The sequence below is a fragment of the Macaca mulatta genome, chromosome 10 (assembly GCF_049350105.2).
Source record: "Macaca mulatta isolate MMU2019108-1 chromosome 10, T2T-MMU8v2.0, whole genome shotgun sequence".
Lineage (NCBI taxonomy): Eukaryota > Metazoa > Chordata > Mammalia > Primates > Cercopithecidae > Macaca > Macaca mulatta.
This window is the reverse complement of record NC_133415.1, coordinates 112,449,449-112,474,603: the sequence shown is the minus strand read 5'-3', so window position 1 is coordinate 112,474,603 and position 25,155 is coordinate 112,449,449. Positions and strand designations below refer to the sequence as shown.

Sequence of the window (25,155 nt, the reverse complement as noted above, 5' to 3'; positions counted from 1 at the left end):
AACGTCTGCCCCCTGAGTTCAAATGATTCTCCTGCCTCAGCCTCCCGAGTAGCTGGGATTAAAGGCATGCGCCACCACTCACAGCTAATTTTGTATTTTTACTAGAGACAGGGTTTCACCATGTTGATCAGGTTGGTCTTAAACTCCCGACCTCAGATGATCCGTCCGCCTCGGCCTCCCAAAGTGCTGAGATTACAGGGGTGAGCCACCATGCCCAGCCCAGAGGCCTGATTTCTATCAGAGTCTGCTCCTCACAGGACCTGGGCAAAGATCTTTGTAAATCTGAGCTGGATACCTGAAGCTTATGAACATTAAACTTCTCCTTGTTGTCTCAGCCTCCCTAACAGTCTGTTATCTGTTTGGCTCTTGAGTATATGGCATGCTTTGTTAATACTTTTTTTGATTTGTGTCATCTACCCATTCGATTAACCTGCCAAGTGGGTGAGGCAAATGTTGAAGACTCAGAACCTAGGATGGAGCCCTGTGGCATTCCTTTAGAGATCCTGGAGTGGTCACTGCCACAGTCAACAAAATGTTTTACAAATTTTTTGGACATGTGAAAAAGTAGGAAAATATAGTATAATGAACAATCACATGTACTCTAGACTCCACAACTCTTAACATCTTGCTGCATGTCTTTAGTATGAGTATGTATGTATGCACATGTGCACATGTGTGTATGTGTGGAATCTCCAAGACAACCAGCCCACAGAAACAAATTAGGATGGGCAAACTTTTTCTGCAACAGGCCAGAAGTAAATATTTTCAGTTGTGTGGACCTATGGTCTCTGCCTCAGCTACTCTGTTGGGAAACAGCCAGAGAAGTGTGTAAGTAAATGGGTGTGTGTTCCAATAAAACTTTATTTAAAAAACAAGGTGGGAGCCTGAAAACCCTGGGAAAATGATAACTGGCACATGATTCAACTTCTTCCTGGGCAGATGCCACAGCATCCTGTAGGGTAAACACACCTGACATCAATATTTTAAGCACACCCTTAGAATGACATTGTATGACAGATGCACCTGAATGTGTGTTCCAAACTAGGGAATCCGGGAGTGGCCCACCCAGAGATCTGTTCCTATCTATGATGAACATCTGAGCCTCCGTCCTGTCCTGTGGAACACGGGCCGTACAGGGGATTGAGGCCCTGAGGTTTGGGTTACTATCAGGGGTGTCCAATCTTTTGGCTTCCTTGGGCCACATTAGAAAAAGAAGAATTGTCTTGGGTCATACATAAAATACACTAACACTAATGATAGTTGATTAGCTAAAAAAAAAAAAAAAATCTCATAACACTTTAAGAAAGTTTACAAATTTGTGTTGGGCCGCATTCAAAGCCATCCTGGGCTGTGTGAGACCCACAGGCCTCGTGTTGGACAAGCTTGGGTTACATGAAGGTTGCCAGGTGGAGGTTGTTAGGGGTGGGTGCTAAGTGAAAATGCTGTATACACTGCATGATGTTTGCAGGCGGTTGCAGTTGTGGTTTTCTTGCCCTGTCTGCTGCCACCGGACTGTAGGAAGGTGGATATGTTGTCCAATCTGCTGCCGCTGGACCATTTCTGAACATTAAAGCAGTTCTCCTATCCAGCCTGCCACCACCGGATCGTTTCTGAACATTAAGGCAGTTCTCCTGTCCAGCCTGCCACCACTGGATCATTTCTGAACATTAAAGCAGTTCTCCTATCCAGCCTGCCACCACTGGATCATTTCTGAACATTAAAGCAGTTCTCCTATCCAGCCTGCCACCACTGGATCATTTCTGAACATTAAGGCAGTTCTCCTGTCCAGCCTGCCACCACTGGACCATTTCTATATGTTAAGACAGTTATCTCCATCCCGCCACCACTGGACTCTCTCCCCTGCATGTAAGTCCCTAATAAAACTGCATGTCTTGTTTGCTGGCTCCAGGTCTCTTCTTTGGCCTCTTGAACCTGGTACCTTCCCTACTGAGGTTAATGGGGTTCAGCACAACACATCCCCACACGGAACCCTTCTGGACCAGAGTCCTCTGACCCAGAAACACCAGAAGATAGGAGGTGGGGACACGAAGAAGGAAGGAGGGAGGGAGAGCAGAAGAGAGGGAAATCAGGAAGGAGGGAGTGAAAGAGAAGGGAAGGGAAAGGAGGAAAGAACAAGGAGATAAAGGATCAGGGAGAATGGAAGGAAATGAGAACTCCCAAAAGCAATGCGTGTGCTTGATATGGTTTGGCTATGTCCCCACCCAAATCTCTTCTTGAATTGCAGCTCCCATAGTTCCCACATGTTGTAGGAGGGACCCAGCAGGAGGTAATGGAATCATGGGGGCAGTCTCCCTCATACTATTCTTGTGGTAGTGAATAAGTCTCATGAGATCTGATGGTTTTATAAGGGGAAACCCCTTTCGCTTTGTCCTCATTCTCTTGTCTGCTGCCACGTAAGACATGCCTTTCACCTTCTGCCATGATTGTGAGGGCTCCCCAGAGGCTTAATGTGAGTCCATTAAGCCTCTTTTTCTTTATACATTCCCCAGTCTTGGGTATGTCTTTATCAGCAGTGTGAAAATGGACTAATATAGTGCCAGTGCCCACGCCACCCAGAGCAACACAGCTGTGAACATGTGGGTGATCTTGATTTACTCACTATCATGTACACACACAAGAAAAGCTGTCCTAAGCCCTATTATTGTGTTTACCATGTTAATATGATGTTTATTATACAGAAAAGTATTAGAAATAGAAATAGTATGAATTTAGAATAGTATGAACACCCATTGTTTCAGCAATTAATATTTTGCTGAGTTTCGTGTGCGTGCATGCATATGCACTTCACTTATGTCTGTGTGTGCTGTTGGCCATCTCAAAGTAAGTTGTCTGAGTCGTGATGCTTCATCCTCCCTAAATAACATCACAGCATCGGACACTGTCAGGAGCCATCCTCTCAGTCAGCTAATTTTATTTCAACTTTAATTTCTTTTTCAATCAAGTCCATCTTCAACCGCGTGGACAGGATACACAACAACTGAAAATCTCCTGCTCCACCATCTGTATATTTCTTAAATTGGCTCTCTGGACGTAGGCATCGTCCACCCCCTAAATATTTACCAACCCTCCGCCATGATCTCCATCTGTGATTCAAAGTGCAGTGCTGGACCGGCGTCAGCATCACCTGGGAACTTGTGAGAGATGCAGATTACTTGCCCCCCACCTCCCTCTGCCGCACCCACCCAGACCTGCTAACTCAGAAACTCTGCCAGTGGGGCTGCAATCAATCGCCTTTGTAACAGCCCCTCCAGGTGCTTCTGATACAGGTTCCCAAGATGTGAGAGGCACTGCTTGCTGCCTTCTGGTCCAGCAGGAGGAGGAACAGTGCCTACCCTCCAGGTGCTCCCGGCCAGGAAATTAGCAGTAGAAAGAAAATCAAAGGATCGCTTGTGTTCTGCATCTTTTAAAGTTAATTGATAGTATCATAACTTTCCCCAAATAACAACGATATAATATGCTCCAGCAAGGAGCATATTTCTGCCCCACAAAACACAGATTACAAAACACAGTAAGCGCCGCAAATAAATGAGATTCAGCTGCGACATGTCGAATTATGTCAAGATGCAAGGAAGAAAGGAAGCTAAAAATAGCAGCACAGGCTCAGCACCAAGAGTCATCAACCTCAGGACTGGAGAGAAACTGCCTCCAGCCACTCCTCGGGTCCTAAGAGGCCCTAGACAGGAGGAACGCGCTCCCGTCCATATGTCATGTGCCTTCATGCCAACAACTCCACAGTGCAAAGCGTGTGGCTCCCGGGGAGGCAGGAGTGAGCAGGCTGCTCTGAAGAGTGGTATTTTATACTTTAAAAATAGAATTTCTGAGCATACACGATATGAACAGTCACCCCACAAGCAAAACTACTGTATTATATAACGACGACGTGTTGAAGCCCTGTAAGCCACAGCCTGAAGGTGTATAATATAGACTCAGGGCTTAACAGCTTGGCAACCAAAGAGTTAATACCCAAAACATACAGGAAAAAATCATCTGTATCTATTTCGTGTAGACAGAGAATTGCAAACTGCCAAGCTACCTATGGGCTTGGCTCAGGAACGGAAGAAAGTGTATGGGAAAGAAAGAGCGCATTTTCATACTGGCCTATTATTTCAGCTTGTGGTGTAAAAGTTGTGAGATTAAACAGCAGTAAATTTGCAGAACATCTTAGTGGGAATGCTTACTTCTGCTGAGAGTTGCACCTAGGTGACAGCCGAAATGGTGGCTCCGGGACTGCGTTCCTCTGATCCTCTCCTTAGTTAAACAATATACTCTTGATTATTTCTGAATGAACCTCACCATGGATTTTTCTGATTTGTTATTCTTAGATTGTGTATGTGGTTACCATCGTTATGCATGTGCATAATTCCGTAATTCCTCCTCAAAGAACAACACGCAAACCACACTCCACAAAAGGACTTAATTTCCCATATTTCCTGTCCTCTAAAAAGAAAGCAAGCATTTCAGGGGAGGGGGTTTAACATTCAGACAACCTCTGCTGAAGTCCTTGGGATCCTGAATTGCCATTTTCCACTGGGTCAAAAAATAAAATAAAACTTTGGAGCTTAAAAACACAGCAGGCACCTTTGGAAACCAATGTTGCTTCCAAGAACTTAACCATGACCCATATTAACACTTAGAATTCACTTCTCCGTCTCCTTCATGGGCCCCCAACTACAGACATCCAACTGTACTGGCAAACCATTTTTCAGAACCAAAAGTCCACAAATGATACTAAATGTACAACCACACAAAAGCCAAGTGTGCCCTCTCCCTCACCCACACCCGCACTCCCACCCAGAGTTCAGTGGTGGCGATCCCGGCAGGACAATGACTTCTGAGAGTAGAGCATATGTTCCTGGCAGTAAATGAAGGCATCAACCTCCACCGTGGGAAACCGCCTCTACTTTGAATTTTTACAAAACCTGGCTTAGGAATAGGACACCATGCAGTCAAAATGCACATCAATGACAATCTATTATTTCCTGGAAACGATCTTACAATCTAGAGACAAAAAGGCATCCGAGTGGAATTTTTATTTTTAGCCCAGAAGTAATAGGTTAAAATAACATTCACATGCAAACAAAAGACCTTCGTGGCTCTTTCTGGACTCTGTGGCAGAAACCCAGGGCTGATCCTGGTCTGACCCCTTAGACACATAAAAATGACCCATCTGTGGCTCCAAGAGGGGCAGCCCCCATGCCTCACCCCAGCCTCCAAATGCAGTCATCTGATTCAAGGAAAAAAAAAAAAAAAAAAACAGTCATTCTCCTGGGGCCCTGCTGCTGCTAGAATTTGCAAACCCTTTGCCTTTAAGAAGCCTGCTCCCTAAACAGAGTCCCTGCCCTCTGCCTCACCAGAGACGTGGGGCAAAGCAACTCACCTTATGGTCACAGAGGGATCCTGGACGAAGGGCTTCTTCGTCTTCCCCAGAACCCCTGCTCTCCCCGCGGGCTTCTGGAGTCTTTCTCTCAAACCTCCCTGAAAGGTCAAGATTGGCAAAGAGCCCCCACAGCCCTGGCGCTCTCACTTGCTCCTGGGGACCAGCTCCGCTCCCTGAGAAAACCTCCAACCCGGCACAGCACTGCAATTGTCAGGAAGCTCCTGTCTGCGTTTTGGGGCTGAACACCATTATTATCTGTAAACATTTTTAAATATAGATGTGCAGGAGGCAGAGTTGGGGCAGGGGTGGGGGTGAGGAGGGCAGCCCAGGGTCTGAGTGTCTGGCTCAGTAGATCAAGTGCTGGCCCCCAACAAGCCTCCCCTCTGTTCAGGGACAGGTGCGTGCTCCTCTCCGTGCCCGAGATGTGTCACTCAGCACTGCCAGAACACTGCGTAGGCTGGCATCTGGCCAGAGCCTGGCAGAAACCACCTGAACCAAAGCCCTAAATCCCATCTACAGAACCCACAATGGCAGCAACTTTTCCTGGCCTTCGGCAAGTTCCAGGAACTAGCGGGACTGGAGTTTTTCTTAGGGCCCTCTCTTCTCCTTCCCCTGCTTCCACTGCTACCACGATGACCTTGGTGACATGGGGCAGAGGGGACCTTGGCCATGCAGAGTCCTGAGGCAGCTGCTGAAGTCTTAGATCAGGGAGGCTGCCTGGAGCCAAGCCCCAAGGAACCTCAGGAGACAAGGAGTCTGATATGCAACCTGAAAACAAAAAATGCCGAAGCCAGGGACCCTTGGTGCACCTTTTTTCCAGGCCCAAGCCCAGGTGGCAGACAGACGGGAAGGTCAAGGACCTAGGCTCACCTGTAGCCCCAACGCCGGCTGCTGCAGGTATGTCTGTTGCTGGCTGAGGTGCAGGAACACAGGGCCAGCTTGGCAGGGGCCCAGAGCAGGGCCGGTGACATTCGGGACCACACAATTCTCTGTGGTGGGGGCTGTGCTGTGCATGGTAAGAGGTTTTGCCACATCCCTGACAGCTACATGCTAGAGGCCAGAAGCACCCTCCAGCCCAGTTATAACAACCAGAAGGTCTCCAGGCACTGCAGCGTCCTCTGGGGGGAAAATCACCCCAAAGAGAGAAGTGCTGCTGGCAAGAAAGACAGCCGTAGGTCTGAACCAGGACCACCACTCCATAACCATCTGAATTCAGGCAAGGGAAGTCACCTCTCTGACCCTCAGAGACAGGGGTAATAGCCCAGAGCCGGGAACTGAACGAATGAAGCTTCGCTATGAAGAGGCAGTTGCCCCGACACCATAGGAGCCCAGATCCTGCCTGCAGGCGATGGGGGAGCTGGACTCAGATCCAAATTCTGCTCCCAACACATTGTAGTGGGGGCATCTCTCCCCTCTTCTGTGTACCCACCTGTACAATGGGGTGCCCTTCCCCGGGGATGGTGTGACATGAGCTAAGAGAGCTACCCAAAGTGTCTATCACAAGGTACAGTCTCAATATGATTAGCTGGGAAGAGGGAGCAGGACAGGGAGGAAGAGGGGTAAGTTGAGAGGAGGAGGGGGAAGGGAAGAGGGAAAAGAATAGGAAGGGGAGGAACAGAGAGGGGGAGGAGGAGGAACAGAGGGGGAGGAGGAGGAACAGACAGGAGAAGGGGGAGGAACAGAAGGGGGAACAGGAGAAGGGGGAACAGAAGGGGAGGAACAGGAGAAGGGGGAAGAACAGGAGAAATAGAAGGACAGTAGAAGCAGGGACAGGAGAAGGCAGGAATAGGAGAAGTTGGGGGACAGGAGAAGGGGGAAGTGGAGAAGCGGGGACAGGAGAAGGGGAACAGGAGAAGGCGGGAAGAGGAGAAGGGGGAAACAGAAGGAGGGGGAACAGGAGAAGGAGGGAACCGGAGAAGGGGGGAACAGGAGAGGGGTGAACAGGAGAAGGGTGGAACAGCAGAAGGGGGGACAGGAGAAGGCAGGAACAGGAGAAGGTGGGAAGAGAAGAAGGGGAGAACAGGAGAAGGGAGAGGAACAGAAAAAGGGGGCACAGGAGAAGGTGGGAACAGGAGAAGGTGGGACAGAAGAGTGGGGGAAAGGAGAAGGGGGAACAGGAGAAGGGGGATGAAAAGAAGGGGGAACAGGAGAAGGGGTACAGGAGAAGGGGAAGGAACAGGAGAAAGGGGAACAGGAGAAGGGGAAGGAACAGGAGAAGGGGGGACAGGAGAAGGGGAAGGAACAGGAGAAGTGGGGACAGAAGAAGGGGAAGGAACAGGAGAAGCAGGGACAGGAGAAGGGGAAGGAACAGGAGAAGGGGGGACAGGAGAAGGGGAAGGAACAGGAGAAGGGGGGACAGGAGAAGGGGAAGGAACAGGAGAAGCGGGGACAGGAGAAGGGGAAGGAACAGGAGAAGGGGGGACAGGAGAAGGGCAAGAGGGCAGAGGGGGGCAAACCCAAGGGCAAGAGTCAGAGCCATGCCCCCCACCCCAGCACTGCCTGGGGAAGCACATTACTTCTGAACATTCTGGGGGCGTTAGTCCACATTTAGGGTCTCTGGGTCTCTAAATGCAGCAGCCACAGACTGTCTCGACAAATTGTTTCCACCTGTTAGAAGAGGTCTTGCCCTTGCTAATGACACCTTTAAGTGGGAGGTGGGAGGGAGTCGGCCCAGGACATTGACAGCTGAGGCTGGCTCCTGGTTCCTGCCCCTTGTCAGGGTACAGAGAATAAAAAACCGAAATCTCAGCTGAATTTCGCCAGAAGCTCAACTCATGGGGCAGGCGGGTCTGGAGACCAGCTTGGGATTTCCTGGCCTTCCCAAGCTTCGGGGCTGCTCTCCCAGCGGCTGCACTGAAGTCCTAGCAGCTTGATCCGGCCTCCCTGTCAGGCTCTTCTCCCATTCCACTGTGCAGGTCAGGTGAGGAAACCAAGGCTCAGAGAGGCAGACTGAGCTGCACAAAGCTACCCAGTTCAGACACAGTTGGGAGGGGTGCAGATACCACTTGGTCCACCCCAGGCCTGGCTCTGACCCTCTGCAGCTCTGAGGCACTGACATCCAAGGGCCCTGAGCTCACTGTCCCAGCCCAGAGACAGTCCCAAGACAGCACCAAGCAAGCCTGGGTACAAGTCAGAATCCTGGGGCCTCCACAGGATAGCAGGGTCCCCAGGGTCACCATCCCAGCTGCCCGTGTTCCCTTGTGTCCGGGAGCCCCAGGTGTCGCCAGGCCAGCTCCCAACCACCTGAGCACTGGCCACATTCAGGCCCCAGAAGCCCGGGCTGTAAGCAGGTCTAAGAGAATCCAAGGCCTGCCTCTTGCCGTGCTGCTGACCTGGACGGGGCAAACCGCAGACACCCCACTTAGCACTACACCGCTCCGCCATCAGGAGGAGATCCTGTGTCTGGTGCCCAATGCCTGTGCTTCATGAGCTCCTCACTTTGATGGGGGCTTCCAATACCAGGTCTTACTGAAAACTTAAAACAACAGGCCACAGGGTGAAGGATTCTATTCCCATTCTACAGATGAGGAGACTGAGACCCAAAGAGGCTCAGCCAGGAAGAGAGGGCTGAACCCAGTCTGGGGTCATTCCTGCCACGCCCACAGATAAACTCTGAGAAGACACCAAATAAATTGACGTTGTCCCAGGAAGATGCTCCAAAAGCTCCAAGTCTATTCAAATCCACAAACTACACAGCCTCACGCACTGGAGAGACACTGAGGGAAGTGAGGCACCCTCCTGCCTCAGACTGTTTGCAGCTCACCGTAACAGACACACCCAACCCACAGGCATCTCCTCTGGGCTCTACGTCCAGGGCCTCTCTCCAATTCCTCCCCTCCTCACCAACCCCACCACCGCAGCCTAGGCCAAGCCCCACTCACCTCTCTTGTCTGGAAGCCCCCAGGGGTCTTCCCACCCTGGAGTTCATGCACCAAAGGGCGACCACAGGCAACTTCCTAAAACTTTGCTGGGGGGTGTGGGGTCAAGGGAGAGGATTAACCCGACTCGTAGATGAGGAGAGAGACAGTGGAGGGGAGGGGGCTGCGAGCTGGGGGTCGGGCACGCAGTGGTGTCTCAGGAGACCCCAGAACCACACTGCTGAGTCAGGATGGCGCTGCTCATGCACGTTCGTCAGGTTCCACGTGCCGAGTGCAGACATTAAACCACTTAATCCTCACATCCTTAGAGGTTGCCCTATTCCTCTCTTGATGTCCAGATGAGGAAATTGAGGCTCAGCAGGGCAAATGACCCACCCATGGTCACACAGATGGATTCCGCAGCCCAGATCTTAGACCCCATGGCTAGGGCCTCTCCGAACATCAGAGCTGCAACCCTGACCACTGAGTGTGATTCTACATGCAGGCCATGGCATTTCCTCCCCATCTAGCTGAGAGAGGTGCATGTGAGGATCACGCCACTTTAGAGATGGGAAACTAAGGCTTGGGGAGGCAGGAAGGTCAAGGGCAAGGGCAGCATTGAGACAGGGACTCAGGGCACTGTGACTCCAGCGCAGGGATCCTCAGCCTCAGCAATACTGACATTTGAAGCTAAATGAAGCTTTGTGGCAGGGGCCGTCCTGGGCCCTGTGGGGTGTTTAGCAGCGTCCCTGGCCTCTCCCCACGAGATGCCAGTGGCACCATGCCTGCCCGCTGCGACAACTGAAAATGTCTCCAGACAGTGCCCAAACTGCCCACATTTGAGAACTGCTTCTGAAAGCTGTGGTTAGAGCCCGGGGACTCCAGACCTCCTCAGGCCAGAATCTCTAGCTGCAGCCTGTTGGGCCACATTTCAGAATAAAGGAGGATCCCTTTCAGCACGTTCCTCGTACCTACAGTTACTCCCAAGGACCAGACGCAGATGTCCTAGAGAGGCCAGGCTGGATACACAGGTAAGTAGGTAACGTGAACCAGGTGTGAATTCTCCGTGCAGGTGGTCAAGGGTTTGGCCTAACTGGAGAAGGCAGGTCCTGCCTAAAGCAGGCAGCAACCACACAGCCTGGCAAGAGCCATGGCCAGTCCGTTCCTTCATTAAGTGGATGGACCTCACCTGCCAGGCACGGTGCAGGCCCCAGAGACAGCCAATATCACAGCTGGACAATTCTGTCCTCAGGAACCTTCTAGCCCGGCAATAGCCAGCAGTACCCGAGCTCTGAGTTTTTCAAGCCAAGCCAGAAAGAAAATCCAGATGTTGGTATAAAATCTCCCTACTTTTAAATGTTGGTTCAGTGAAACACACAAACACTGTGTTCAAACCAACCAAGTCCGCAGGCTGACCTGGGCCCACGGCCACCTGTTTTTGACCTCAGGTTTCTACCTTTCCTTTCCACCAACTAAAGCAGAGGAGGGCTAAGCCACCTCCCAGCACTGCCTTTGAACTCTGTGGCTTTCAAGCCAGACCCATAAGAGAAAGAACGCATCATCGCTTTGGAGAAACCAACTCTTACTCTAACCCTTCCCCGGCAAGGAGAGAGGAGGCTCACCCGGCATGGAGCCGCACCCCCCGCCTTCTTGTCAATGCACAGATGGTCACAGCCCCACTTGCCCAGGCCAAGGAAGCCACTTCACCAAGGCCCAAGGAAGGCCAAATATTCTGGAAATCCCCCTTCAGTTGGCTCCTGTGATTTTCCATGACGGGAATTGATGCTAAATGAAGAAAAAAAGCTCAGAATAAACAGAAGGAGAACCACATGGCTCTCTCTGAAACCAAATGCTCTCTCCCATTGGACCAGGGAGGAGCTGAGGAGGGGGTGGGGCAGCCTCGCAAGGTTGCCGAGAAAGCATGAGCACATGAGCGCAGAAAGCATGCCTCCAGTCCTTGGTCTGGGAGGAGAAAGTACGAGATTGCAGAGGAGAAGTGGAAAGAACATTTAAGGTGCTGATGAGCAACGCCCAGGAGACGGCAGTGAGAGTGGGAATAAGTGCCGGATTGGGGAGGCGTTCTGGAGACAGAAACCACAGGACCATCTGGGTCTATGGACCTATAAGCAGCCAAGTGCAGTAGAAGATGGAGCACGGAGCAGGCTGTAAACACAAGCACCACGTGCTGTCACAGGCCCAACAAACACAAGCTTGAATGCTCCCTCTAGGAGACCTTAACAGTAGAAAAGCCTGGGGTCTTCCCGGACCTTCCAGGATGGAAACAGTAAAAGTGCCTGCCCCCCAGCAGATGCCTGTCCTCACTGACCCTCCAGAGAAGGTCAAATGCAGAGAGATCACGGAGGCTTCAATGTAATTGAGAATGCAGGCTGGTGGACGTGTGTCCACATCCTGGCCATTCACATGAGCTTATTCAGGGCAGGGGACGACTACACCCTGGGAGGCCAAGTGAGGCTTCTCAAGGACGAAAGAGAGGTTTCTGCCTCAAAAGGTGGCCCCATCTCCAGCTCTTCAAAGGTTCATCACAATCCACCCATTTCTGAACTTGACCCAGACCAGTGAAATCCACGGCTCTGCACCCATTGCCCTCCCCAGAGAGACACCTTCCCAGTGTCCACATCTGAAATGGCACCCGTCACTCCTTCTTCCCTGTAGCCAGATCCATTTCCCACCACATGCATCATCACCGATGTCATGGTATGTATTAGTAGCTATTTGCTGTTGGTCATCTGCTAGAGATCAGAAGAAAGAACAGCGTCTAAATGACCCCCACTAGAATGGGACCTTCCGTGATGGCAGGAGTCTTATCTGCCTAGTCCACAGATTCATCAAAATGCCTTGCACAGCACCCCAGACTTACTAGGCACTCGATAGATATTCACTGGGCACATGAAGAGATGAATTAATGAACTCTGCAATTGACAAGCAGACAGTTATATCAAAACAAGAACGTTGTGAAAGGCAATTTAGGTTAAAACAATTAATAGAAACAACACAAATGTCCCTCAACTGAAGAATGGGTAAACAAAGTGTGGTGTACCCAGACAGTGGAATATCATTCTGTCATAAAAAGGAATGGAGGGCTGACACATGCTACAACACGGATGAGCTTCGAAAACATGATGCCAAACGAAGGAAGCCAGTCATAACTGCCACATATCGTGTGGTTCCATTTCTATGAAATGTCCAGAATAGGCAAATCTAAAGAAACAGAAAGCGGATTAGAGGTGGCCAGGGGCTGGGGGAAAGGAAAATGGAAGTGATTCCTAGTGGACACAGGGTTTTCTTTAGAGGAGAAGAAACTGTTCTACATTTCACCACAGTGATGGCTGCAAAACACTGCTCATATACTCAAAACCATTGAACAGCACACTGCCAACGGGTGAGCTGCGTGATATGTGAATTCTCTCTCAATACAGCTGTTACCGACAGAATTAAAAGAAAACTTTCAAGGCAGCTTGGCCACGGATCAGATTCTCCTCATATGGAGGCCACTTCCTGAGTATAAGAAATTAGGCAATGAGGAAAAGCAGCACTGATTATTTTAAGTCCCCAGGGGTAGTAATTGACCCCATCTTCAGTAGTCAACACAGTCTTGAGACAGGGAATGCTGAGAAAACTCCTCAGTGCTGAACTCCTCCCTACTCCACACCGGGGGTCACACTGAGGGCTCTTCCTCCAACCCTAGGGAGTAGAGACAGTTCTGGTCCCCATTTTGCAGCTGCAGAAACTGAGGCTCAGAGAGGTCGAGCTGCCAGGCTGAAGTCACACAGCTTGCAAATGGCAGAGGCGGCATCTGAAGACACATCAGTCTTATACTAAAACTTAGGCTTTGGGCCAGGCGCAGTGGCTCACGCCTGTAATCCCAACACTTTGGGAGGCCAAGGTGGGAGGATCCTTTAAGGTCAAGAGTTCAAGACCAGCCTGGCCAACACGGTGAAACCCTGTCTGTACTAAAAATACAAAAACAAAACAAAACAAAACAAAACAAAACAAAACAAAACAAAAAACCAATTAGCAATTAGCTGTGCGTGGTAACGGGCACCTGTAATTCCCACTACTTGGGAGGCTGAGGCAGGAGAACCGCTTGATCCCAGGAGGCGGAGTTGCAGTGAGCCGAGATTGCGCCATTGCACTCCAGCCTGGGCAACAAGAAAGAAACTCCAGCTCATAAATAAATACATAAATAATAAAAAAAAAAAATTAGGCATTGAATTGTTCTGTTGAATTGTCATCTAAGGCACATGTCATTTCCTGAACTGCCTAATTGGAAGGAGGTTTGAGGACCTGGCCTAATATGGACAAAGGGTCCCATAGAGAAAAAAAGATGTATCTTTAATGGGGGAGAGCTTTGTTCCCAGGAAACAAATTGAAATGACATCTGAGCAAGGAGTCGTATCTGTACAGCCCCTGCAAACCGTGAGAAAGACCAATGACCAAATGAGGCAGCTCATTGTTGCAGGAAGAAGAGCCTGGAGCCTGTGTACAGGCGTGCGTGCCCACCTCCAACCCCGTACAGGCGTGCGTGCCCACCTCCAACCCCGTACAGGCGTGCGTGCCCACCTCTACCCGCGTACAGGCGTGCGTGCCCACCTCCAACCCCGTACAGGCGTGCGTGCCCACCTCTAACCCCGTACAGGTATATGTGCCCACCTCTAACCCCGTACAGGTGTATACACCCACCTCTAACCCCATACAGGCGTGCGTGCCCACCTCTAACCCCATACAGGCGTGCGTGCCCACCTCTAACCCCGTACAGGCGTGCGTGCCCACCTCTAACCCCGTACAGGCGTGCGTGCCCACCTCTACCCCCGTACAGGTATATGTGCCCACCTCTAACCCCGTACAGGTATATGTGCCCACCTCTAACCCTGTACAGGTATATGTGCCCACCTCTAACCCCGCACAGGTATATGTGCCCACCTCTAACCCTGTACAGGTATATGTGCCCACCTCTAACCCTGTACAGGTATATGTGCCCACCTCTAACCCCGTACAGGTATATGTGCCCACCTCTAACCCCGTACAGGTATATGTGCCCACCTCCAACCCTGTACAGGTATATGTGCCCACCTCTAACCCCGTACAGGTATATGTGCCCACCTCCAACCCTGTACAGGCGTGCGTGCCCACCTCTACCCCTGTACAGGTATATGTGCCCACCTCTAACCCCATACAGGTATATGTGCCCACCTCTAACCCCGTACAGGTATATGTGCCCACCTCCAACCCTGTACAGGCGTGCGTGCCCACCTCTAACCCCGTACAGGTATATGTGCCCACCTCTACCCGTGTACAGGTGTATACACCCACCTCTAGAAAACTAGCAAAACCAACTGTGATTCTAGGAAGAAGAGCAACTTTCCTAGCACTGCCCTTGTGGCTTGCCCTGCGGAATTCACTGCTTACTTCCAGCCAGTGATTAAGTAGGAGATCTTAACTGGAAAGCAGGAGCAGTGCCTGAATGACCATCACACACACCTGCCCCTCCTCGTGACACACATCTGCTTAGACAGAAAGGCCATCCACAGCACAAGAGAAAGGAAGCAGGACAGGAAGCTTTTCAGGACTTCCTTGGCAATGGAGCCACCTCTGTATTTCCACCCCCTCTCTGGTCTGAAACTTAAGCCCTGGAGGCAGGCTGGCCTGGAAGGAAAATCTGGTGAGTTGTGATGAAATCAGGATTCTGCATGAATTTCTGGGGACAGAGGAACGTCAGAAAAATCCCTTCTGTCTTGTAATCAGAAAAGCTGAATTTACGTGGCGAGGGTGCCCCTGCTTTGTTTCCTGTGATGTTTAGGGCCCTCTATGACAAGGCCTCACATGTTCAGGATTCACAGCTCAGACCAAGGGTCTTCAAGTCACATACATGAAAAGGCAAGTGGGAGGAGTCGATGAAGGAGACAATGCGATGGGCTAGTTGGGAGGCAGAGCACACTGGAGCACACGCCCTGGCAGGGCCTGCTGCTTGTACTCCCGTTGTGGGAGCCCCACAGGTCACCGGGCTAGCCATGCCCACTGGGCTAGAGGGTTGGTTGGTTTTTTACTTTTACTTCTGACGTTATTACCTCAACCTCCCCTGCCTCATGCTCTGTGATCACCTCATCTCACCGTTAACCCATCCCAAGACAGAAGAGAGAGGTTTAAATGACAACCTGGGGACTTACAATAGAATATCAAAACCCTGAGCAATGGAGGCACCTCCAGGCTGAGATCTCCAGGTGGTCTGTGTCCCATGTTACTTGTCAGGACCGTCAGCACTGCTGTGCCTCGGCTGGGCACCTTGGACATTGCTCCACAAGCATGGGTCTCTTTGTTGGTCAATAAATGACCCTCAAAGGTAATGAAAGGGAAGTAGTACTGCAGTTTCATGTGATAATAAGATTTACTGGTTTAAAGATTACACCATAAGGACCAGAAGCCCATTCAGACCAGTTTGATCAGAAGGGGCGCGATGGGACTTCTCTGGATCTCAGGGCACCTGGACCACGAGCCTGCCCTGCATGTCCCCTTCCTCTCCGGGAGCGGGAGGCGCCCCTGCTTCAGTCTGCATGTGGGAATCAGGTTTCTCTCCCTCTCTCTGTCCCTGTCTTTCTCTCTCTGTCTCTCTAAATGTCTCTATCTCTCTCTCTCCCTCTTTCTCTATCTCTCTGTCTTCGTCTCTCTCCCTCTTTCTTTGTCTGTCTCTGTCTCTCTCTCCATCTTTCTGTTTCTCTTCCTTTCTTACTCTCTCTCCCTGTCTCTCTGTCTCTCTTTGTCTCTCTCTCTACCTCTGTCTCTGTCTTTCTCTTCCTCTGAAATTGAGCTCCTTCTGCTCCAACTGCCCATAGCTCAACGTGCCCACAGCTCAGCTGTCACAGAATGGTAGCCCCAGGCCCTGAATTCACCTGACATTCCAGCCCTGTGCCTTTCAAGCGACCCCTGATGCTATGTCTAACCCTGTCTTCCTGTAAAATAGAGCAGTGGCCTGGTTTAGGTAGGGTGGGAGAGCGCAGACTCGCAGGGCGTGTGGGGCTGTGGCTTGCATAGAGTTTAACAGGAGATGTGGGTCAGGGAAGAGATGGCAGGACACAATGCCTAGGTCTGCCTGGAGCTAACCCCGTGGGGTGCCTTCACACACCAGCACATTGATGTCCATCGCTTTTATTTCCACCTCAGCCACAGAAAGTCCAAGTAAGGAGAAGGCTCAGGCCGCCATGCCTCCCTGCAAGGGACCTCCAGCAGGCAGATGGAAGCGGGACAGACCTTCATAGCCCCCTCCATCCCTAAGTCCCAGTCCCTGGGCCCCAGCCCTCTCTGGTCTCTTCCTCCTCACTCAAACCACCTCTGTCAAGCCCTCCAAACTCTTCTTGATTGTCTCACTGGGCCCCAGGAACCTCCAAGCTACTATTGACAAACTCCCTTGTGTCCAGATCCTCTCTACCAACTGTGCACTTGAACTGCAATCGGATTTTCCTCCTTTTATGGTGGATCTGGAGCCAGGATGGACTGACTGGCCTCATCTGTGTGTCCTCTGCTCGGTCGACCCCACATCCCTCTGCTGCTGTTCGGCAGCCCCTCTTTCTCAGAAGCTCAGAACCTGTAATTCCCAGCTCTGTCCCTCACTCGTCCTCATCCTGGCTACCCCCTGTGGCCACTGGTGCCCAGCAGCTGGCTTCAGTCTCCTTAGCCATCTCCTGGGTTGCCCAATGCCCACAGAGGGGGATCCTTGCAGCCCCCTGGCATCATGAAGCCTTGATGTCCTCAACACCAACCCCACTCCTGATAACCATAACCATGGCCAACATAGAGTTAGCCTGTGGCGGGTTCTGCACTCCCCACACATAAGAATGTAAGCCTCTGAGTCCCACCCTGCACTCAATCTTCCCGCCCTTCATCTCCTGAGCCTCCAGTCCACGCAGGCTCTCCCTCCCCTCTCAGCCCCTCTGCAGGCTTCTCCAAGTGTTGTTTCCATCCAATTCAACCCAGACCCCCATGGGCAGTACTTCCAACCAGCACCTAAGGTTCAATCACTCGCTCAAACTCCAGCACAACCTCACTGCCCCTACCATCTGCTTTTTCTTGTTTCTGCCCCCAAGTATATAGCTTAAAATCTGCTGGGAAAAAAAAAATCATAATATGACAAACTCATTTTACTTGGCTTGAGCAAGGTGCTAAGGACCTTCGGGTTCTTTAATTATCCCCAGATGATTTTCTGTCCCATTTCCCAATTCTCATAGAGGTGCAGTGAAATCAAACACCTTTGAGTATTGCTGGTAGCATCACAAGTCAGCATGGTCCTTCCGAATGGCAATCCTGCATCATTTCTCAAAAAGCACAGGGCATTTAACCGTAGACATTCGTGTCTGAGAATCTATCCTGAAGAAAGAGTCCTAGGTAGAGAGAAAGCCACATACTTGAAGGATTTCCTGCTATATTAGTAATCACACTGAAAATGGTGAAGACTTGAAAATCTGCAACACAAGGGGAACCATTAAGGAAGTTTTACTACAGTGGGTATTCTACTGAAAGACTGCTTTTGTCTGTAGTTTTGAAAATAAAACTTCAATTTAGACCACTTGGAATAAATTATTTGATTTGATTATAAAATAAAACCAAGTAAATCAGGCGCAAAGTAAGCATATTATACTATTAGGGAAGGAGACAAGAGCAAGTGCCTAATTCCTGTGAGAGGGTTGAGATCGCAGAAGGGGCCAGGAGAATCCTGCACCCAGCCCGCAATGGATACTGCACGCACATTCGCTCTCCTCTGATGAATCGGACAGAAGGCTTCACAGACAAGGTCAGATTTCAGGGGCTGACTTGTGAAAGGTGGCATCTGGCAGGTCGGCAGAAGACGTATGGTGCCCCCAGTGAGGGGTGGAGGTGAGACTTGAACCAAGGTCTTAACAACTTTGCCACACTGAGATACACAAAAGGATTGGCAAGCAGCCCTTTGGCTTTTGCCAAGGCTGTGGAAAATGTATTGAAGCTTGGTTATGTGATTTCTGCCAGCAGTGAGGCACTGGCTTCCCGGGATCAGGAGGGGGATGTCTGGAGTTGGGAAAGTGGGCATAGGAGAAGGTCAAGGCTGCGGTCCAATGGGGAGTGAAGCCAAGTATGATCCTGGGGACCCAGACAGGGTCAGCATGTGGTTGAAGCCACACCAGGAAAGGGCTATGAGAAGCAGCCCTGGAGGAGCCTCCAGGAGGGTGGGAGGACAAGGTCACAAGGAGGCGGTGGCAGGCAGGACTGCAACCTGAGTAGTCTGCCCAAGGTTCACTTGGGAGGCAGAGCCATTCTGCTTGATCCAAGGAACAAGGATATGGCCATGGAGGTGGGTTGCTGGGAGAATTTGGAAACAGAAAGAGAACAACTATGTCTCCAATGTCTCTCAAAATTAAAAGGTCCTTATAATCACTCCTTTTGTGGATTGCTCACTACCTCATCTCCTTCCTGTGGGGAAGCCTACTGTTTTTCTTACCCATTTGTTAATTACTTATCCATCTACCACCACTTTCCCAGTCTACTAAATAAAGACTATCCTTAGTAAGTAAGAACCTACAGTTAAGTGTGGTTTTCTCCCCTAAGTGTTTAGGAAAGTGGGAGAACCACAAGAAAACAAGCAGTTGTCAATAATTTATGCTAAAGAGGAATGTGGACGTTTCAATATGCATCAAAATCTTGGACACTCTTGTTGATGTGTTTGGTAGAATATACAATATAATCTTTACACATAGCGCCTTCAGTAAAAGTAAAATAAACAAGCAAGCTAAACAGACTGGTTCTTTGCCAAGCATGTGCAACCATGCTATGAGTCTTTCCACAGCCTTGTTCCCAAGTGTTTTCATCTCCATTGCACAAGGAAATAACTTCAGCTCAGAGAAGCCCAGAGCCCTCCTCAAGGCCACCACACAGCTCAAAAGTGGCAGCACTGGGATGACAGTCCAGGTCAGCCGGCCCCAGAGCCAGGGAACCACCTGCACGCGGCATCACCGGTCAGCCTACTCTGCGTGAGGGCTCAGTGTCGACACGCCATAAAAAGCACACAGCCCTTACTAACCTGAGTCACTGTCGCTGGGCTACATGTCAGCTTCACAAGAACGGCTTTCACTAAGTAAGAGGGAACTGAAACATTTTCAGTCTCATTTGTTAAAAACAGACAAAAAACCTGAAAAGACCTGGGGGTTTCACTAGGTCTGGTCACCTCACTTACTCACACATCCGTGTGTGTTTCTGATTCAGTGGCCCTGATGTCCTTCTGCTGGCGTCGGTCTGTCCTCCACGTCTCCACCCAGTTGCTACAGCCACCTGGAGCCATCCTTAGCAAGTCTGCCTCCCTCTCTGTAGCAGGTTGAATAGATCCCCCCTGCCAAGATTCATGTCTACCCAGAACCTTGCCTAGAAGTAGGATTTCTGCAGATGTCATGAGTTAAAATGAGACCATGCTAGCCTATGGTGGGTCCTAAACCTAATGACTGTGTCATTCTAAAAGGAGGAGAGGATGTGCAGAGACATGCACAGTAAAGGCCAAGTGAAGGTGCCCAGAGGCTGCGGTGACACAGCTGTAGCCCAGCAGGGCTTACAGCCCGCAGACGCGAGAAAGGCCCTGGGGCATCCTGCCCCAGAAACTTTCCAGGGCAGGTTTCAGCCCTACTGATGCCTTGACTTCAGACCTCTGGCCTGCAGAGCTGCGAACGGTGAGGGAACACATCTCTATGGTTTTAAGCCCCCGGTTTGTGGTTATTTGTTACAGCAGCCCTAGGAGACTCATACTCTCCTTCACTCTCCCTGTGAAGTCCGTCACCAAGTGGAATGAATGTCACCTCATGCATCATTCTGGGTTAGTCCAGTTCCCTCACCCACTCCCCGTTTCCAGCCCAGGACTGGCCCCCAGCACCTCCTGCCTCAGTGATTGCAGAAATGGCCACCCTGCCCTGCACCCCCTGCCCCCTCCAGCCCCTTTTCCTCCAGAGGGCTCTCTTTAAAAAGCAATAGAATCATGTCACTCCCTACTGAACAGTTCCAACTTCTTCCCTTTTGTTTTAAGGATAAAATCCCAGTTTCTTCACAAAGCTACAAAGCCTCCAGGATGCAGCCTCTGAGATGTGCTCTCTACATTAGCAACATGCATGCTTCCCCCTTCCCCACCTTCCAGACTCATGGGCCTTTCATTGGTCCATACATCCTGCTCTCTCCTGCTCAGGACCTCTGTCTAAAACACCATCCTGCTCCACGTTCCTCTCCACCTCTCATTCCTCATCTAGGGAACACTCCCCCACTGCAGGTCTCAGGGTAACGGCTGCTTCCTCATAGAATCTGCCTCCGTGTCCCCCACCCCACCCCAAGCTAGGTCAAATCTCCCTGCTAAATGCCTCCACCATATCCTAAGCATCTTCACAAACACCCATGTGTCATTCCTTGTCTAGTGTCTGTCTCTCTCAAACTATATGCCCTTGAGGGTGAGACTAGCCTCTTGTTCACCACCACAATCCTGGTGTCATGTGCGGTGCCTGGAACATAGCAGGTGCAGACAGATTTGGGGTAAGAGAATACATGAAGGAATGAATGAACGGTCTGTAGCTGCACAAAGAGTGCCCTTCGAGCACAAAGACCATGTCTCTAAATGGTCTCCTGTGCAGCATCGAATCCAATATTCCACCGTGAGTTCCTTTCACAGGGGCCAGGAGAAACCGATCCAATCCAAGGCATCCCACAAGGAGATCAGGAGCCGCAGCAAGCAGCCCTGCCACTAGCGGTCACCCTGTGGACAAGAGAAGCCAGTAGAAATTTCATTTTTCGCACCACCTAACTGCCAAAGCCAGTCGTGCATACAGATCGGGTTTCCATCTGATTTGACTTCCTGAGAACTCCCACCGAGAGGCAGGTCTGTCGCTGCATGGCCAACCTGGAGTCCAAGGAGCCAAGGCCACACACATGCAGAAAACCACATGTATTGGCATCTCTGGCCACAGAAAGAAGCCCAGTGGAAGTCCGAGTTGGACAATTCTGAACCTCGTTTAAGAGGACCTGGCCAAATCCTTTTGCTGGTACACATTGTACCGTGGGGGCTGAAGAACAAAGTCCTAAAAAGGGGGTCCTGTCCATTGTCCATTGAGTTTTAGGATGAACTCAGCCACTCCGTCTGGTTCTCACAACAGGGAACTACATTCCTAACGGCACAGCCATCAACAAGCAGCCCAGTCCAGCAGGAAAAAGTGCTTTCTCTTGCTCAAACTTCCTTAATTCAGAAAAGTCACGCTACCTGGGCGTGCCCTTCTGCTAATCATGCCTCTAGAATCGAATCCAATTTTCCTTTTCCTATAAGGTAACAGGAGTGTCTAGAAACTGGCATAACCCACTGTCCACTTTAAAATTCTGAAACAGACATTAGGAAAATGAGAATCATAGTGTGAAGAGATACAGTCAAACAGACATTCAGGCTGCCACATTCTTTTCCTTGTCCATCAGAATTATGGAAAAAAAAAGAACAAAAGTAAGGACAAATAGAAAGTGTTTCCCACAGATGAAGTAACAGTCTCCTGATTTCCCTTCTTTATAATTTTCATAGGCAAAGGCAATGACTATTGTATAATTTCCCTATTTTTAGAAAATTGACTAAATTAGAAATGTTTCATAAAACAACTCACTTTCTGGCTCTCCAAGAGAATGATGTTCTTGCTGTAGATACTCAGTGTTTATATATGACTAACTTTTGTATGAAATCCAGATTATGGAGATGAAGTGATAGAAAACACTATTTAAGGCATTTGCCAGCTGACTGCTTTCACCCCTGACAGTAGTGCAATAACAGGGACTTGCCATAGATTGGAGGAAGCTTGCTGATACTTTAATGAAATTCTGATGGCCAGATGACAGATTAGAATATGAAGAAGCCCAAGCCACAGAGTGAGTTTTTAATCACTGGCTACTGTTTTGTACAGGTCTTCCTGGGGGTAAAGTAAGAAACCTGCAAGAACCCCAGAGATATTGGGGCCTCACCTAAGTAAAAGGCAGCTGCCCTCTGAAAGTTGGGGGCTAAGAAGGAAACTCAAGAGAAATCTATCCTGGGAACTCCAGACATTCAGTGATTGAAGGCTGGGGGCAGGGAAGACAGCTGGGAAAAACCTGGGAGAAACCAGGGCATTGCAAGTCTTTACTGAGGGCAGGATAGATGCCCTACAAAGTCTGAGTAGCAGGGCAGAGGGAGCTCTCTAGTGGGACTAGAAAACAAAGGTAGCTCTCTGTGACCCCTACATCTGCTGGTCAGGCTGTAGCATGATGAAAGCACTCCAAGGTTCAGAAAGCTAGTACTGCAGATATAAAGTACAAAGAAACCTCTCAGTGCTCAGAGCCTAAGCTGTGGCAAGGGAAAAATCCTGACCCTTCCCTCTAAGCACTTGAAGCTGGTAACAAATGGAATCAAACTAAAGCTACAAAAAGCTCCAGACCTGGCCAGGTGCAGTGGCTCATGCCTGTAATCCTAGCACTTTGGGAGGCCGAGGCAGGCAAATCATGAGGTCAAGACATCAAGACCATCCTGGCCAATATGGTGAAACCCTGTCTCTACTAAAAATACAAAAATTAGCTGGGCATGGTGGTGAGTGCCTGTAATCCCAGCTACTTGGGAGGCTGAGGCAGGAGAACTGCTTGAACCCAGGAGGCAGAGGTTGCAGTGAGCTGTGATCACACCACTGGACTCCAGCCTGGCGACAGAGCGAGACTCTGTCTCAACTGTCTCAAAAAAAAAAAAAAAAAAAAAAAAGTCCCAGAACCAACTGATCTACAGGTAAGATTGACTCAGTGCTCCAACTCTCATAAATGGAAAGAAAAAGAATATGCTGTTATGTGACACAGAATGCCTGACATGTAGTATAAACTATGATGCCTGAAGAAGCAAGAACATTTGATTCATGATCAAAAAGAGGAAACAGACAATAGAGGAAGATTCAAAAATAGCCCAGCTATTGAAATTATCAGACATAACTTTGAAATAACCATGATAGCAGTTTTTAAAAATAGTGTGTGAAAGGTAAACATGTATGAAGAGGTTTTTAAAATGAACCACATAGAAACTGTAATAAACATCCAAATGGAAATGCTATAATGAAAAAGATATTATCATTTAAAACATTCATTATATGGTCTTAATGATGTAATAGGCAGAGAAACAACAACAACAACAACAACAAAAACAAGCAAGCATGAAAACAGGTATAGAAGGCTGATAGTTCCATGATGGCAACAAGCTACATTGTAGGCCAGATAGTTTATCAGACAGGATCAGAGAAAGACAACTAAGAAGAGCCCTCCTGGCCAAACCCCAAAGACTAACCTCAAAAAATACCTTGGCAAAGGGGTTCACATTTAATTGGATCAGGTTGTAGAGGAATGTATGTGCCCTGGACATTGTCAAAAATAATGGAGCAATAATTTGGCAGTTAGTGGAGCCTAATAGCTTGGGATGATACCAACAGACGCAGACAGATTAACAGGGAGATTAGGGGAGGAAGCAGAGAAGAGAAGTCAAAGAGACACCTGCTAAAACTACTATCATCTCAAGGTGACTGTGCACACTCCCAAGGCTGCAGCACCAGAAAAGCAACACCAAAGGCTCCACACTATGGGAAGAAGTAAACACTAAAATAGCCTATCCCTGTGACAAAACACATAAACAAGCAAACAACAATGGCAAACTCAGAGGAAAAGAAAACAAGTACCCAGAGTTGCTAAAATATATTATCTACTAAAAAGTCCAGCTTTGAAAAAAATCTAGTATGTATAAAAACACAGGAAAGTGCAACCAATACATAAGAAAAAAAAGCATTCAAAAGAAGCTGCCTGTGAAAGGGCCCAGGTGTCAGACTTAGCAGTCAAAGAGTTCAAAGTAACTGTTATAAATATGTCCAAAATATTACAAATATGTACACTGTTAAAGAGGAAAGAGAAGGTACGTTGGCAAATAGATAATGTCAATAAAGAGATAGAAATTATTTAAAAGAATCTAATGTAAATTATAGAATAGAAAATTACAATAATTAAAGTTCAAAATTCACTAGAGGGGATCAACAGTAGCTTTGTTGAATTGGTAGAAAAAAGAATCATTGAACTTGAAGGCAGTCAGAGATTACTCAATCTCTGACTTGCAAGAGCAGAGGGATTTTTCCCTTACCACAGCTTAGGCTCTGAGCACTGAGAGGTTTCTTTGTACTTTATATCTGCAGTACTAGCTTTCTGAACCTTGGAGTGCTTTGACCATGCTACAGCCTGGCCAGCAGATATAGGGGTCACAGAGACCTACCTTTGTTTTCTAGTCCCACTAGAGAGCTCCCTCTGCCCTGCTCCTCAGACTTTGTAGGGCATCTATCCTGCCCTCAGTAAAGACCTGCAATGCTCTGGAGAGGTTTCTCCCAGCAATCTCTGACTCTGAAGAGCAGAGGGAAAGAATGAAGTAAAATGAACATATGCTTAGCCAATTGTAGACACCATTAAGTGGACCAACGTATGTATAATGGGAGTACCAGAACAAGAGAAGAGTGGAAAAGAAGCAGAAAACATTTTCAAGGAAATAATGGCTAAAGCCTACCAAATTTAGTCAGAAAAACCCTAATCTATACATCCCAGGTACTCAACGAATTCTAAATAATATAAATGCAAAGAGACCCATACCCAGGCACATCAAAATCAAAATGTTGAAAAACAACAAAGAGAAAAATCATGAAAATAGCAAGAGAATACTGACTAGTCACTGCAAGGATGCCTCAATAAGATTAACAGCTGACTTCTATAAAAAATAATGGAGTCCAAAAGGCAGTGGGATGACATATATTCAAGGTGCTGAAGGAGAAAATAAAACAACTGTTAACCAAGAATGTTATAACCAGCAAAAGTACCTTCAAAAAT

The 25,155-nt window shown here is 49.0% G+C and overlaps 1 protein-coding gene across 10 annotated transcripts in view; it reads right to left on the bottom strand.

Annotated features, from left to right (window-relative positions):
* Positions 1–25,155, bottom strand: part of PHACTR3 (phosphatase and actin regulator 3) — a 271,374-nt gene that overhangs the window by 165,983 nt on the left and 80,236 nt on the right. Inside the window, exon 1 of one of the 10 annotated variants that reach the window (XM_015148694.3) lies at positions 5,399–5,829. The exons of 8 other annotated variants lie outside the window; for them this stretch is intronic. The gene's annotated coding sequence lies outside the window, so the exon portion shown is untranslated. Of the gene's footprint in view, positions 1–5,398; positions 5,830–25,155 lie in introns of those variants that run through there. One more of the 10 variants, XM_077952099.1, reaches the window with a different exon arrangement.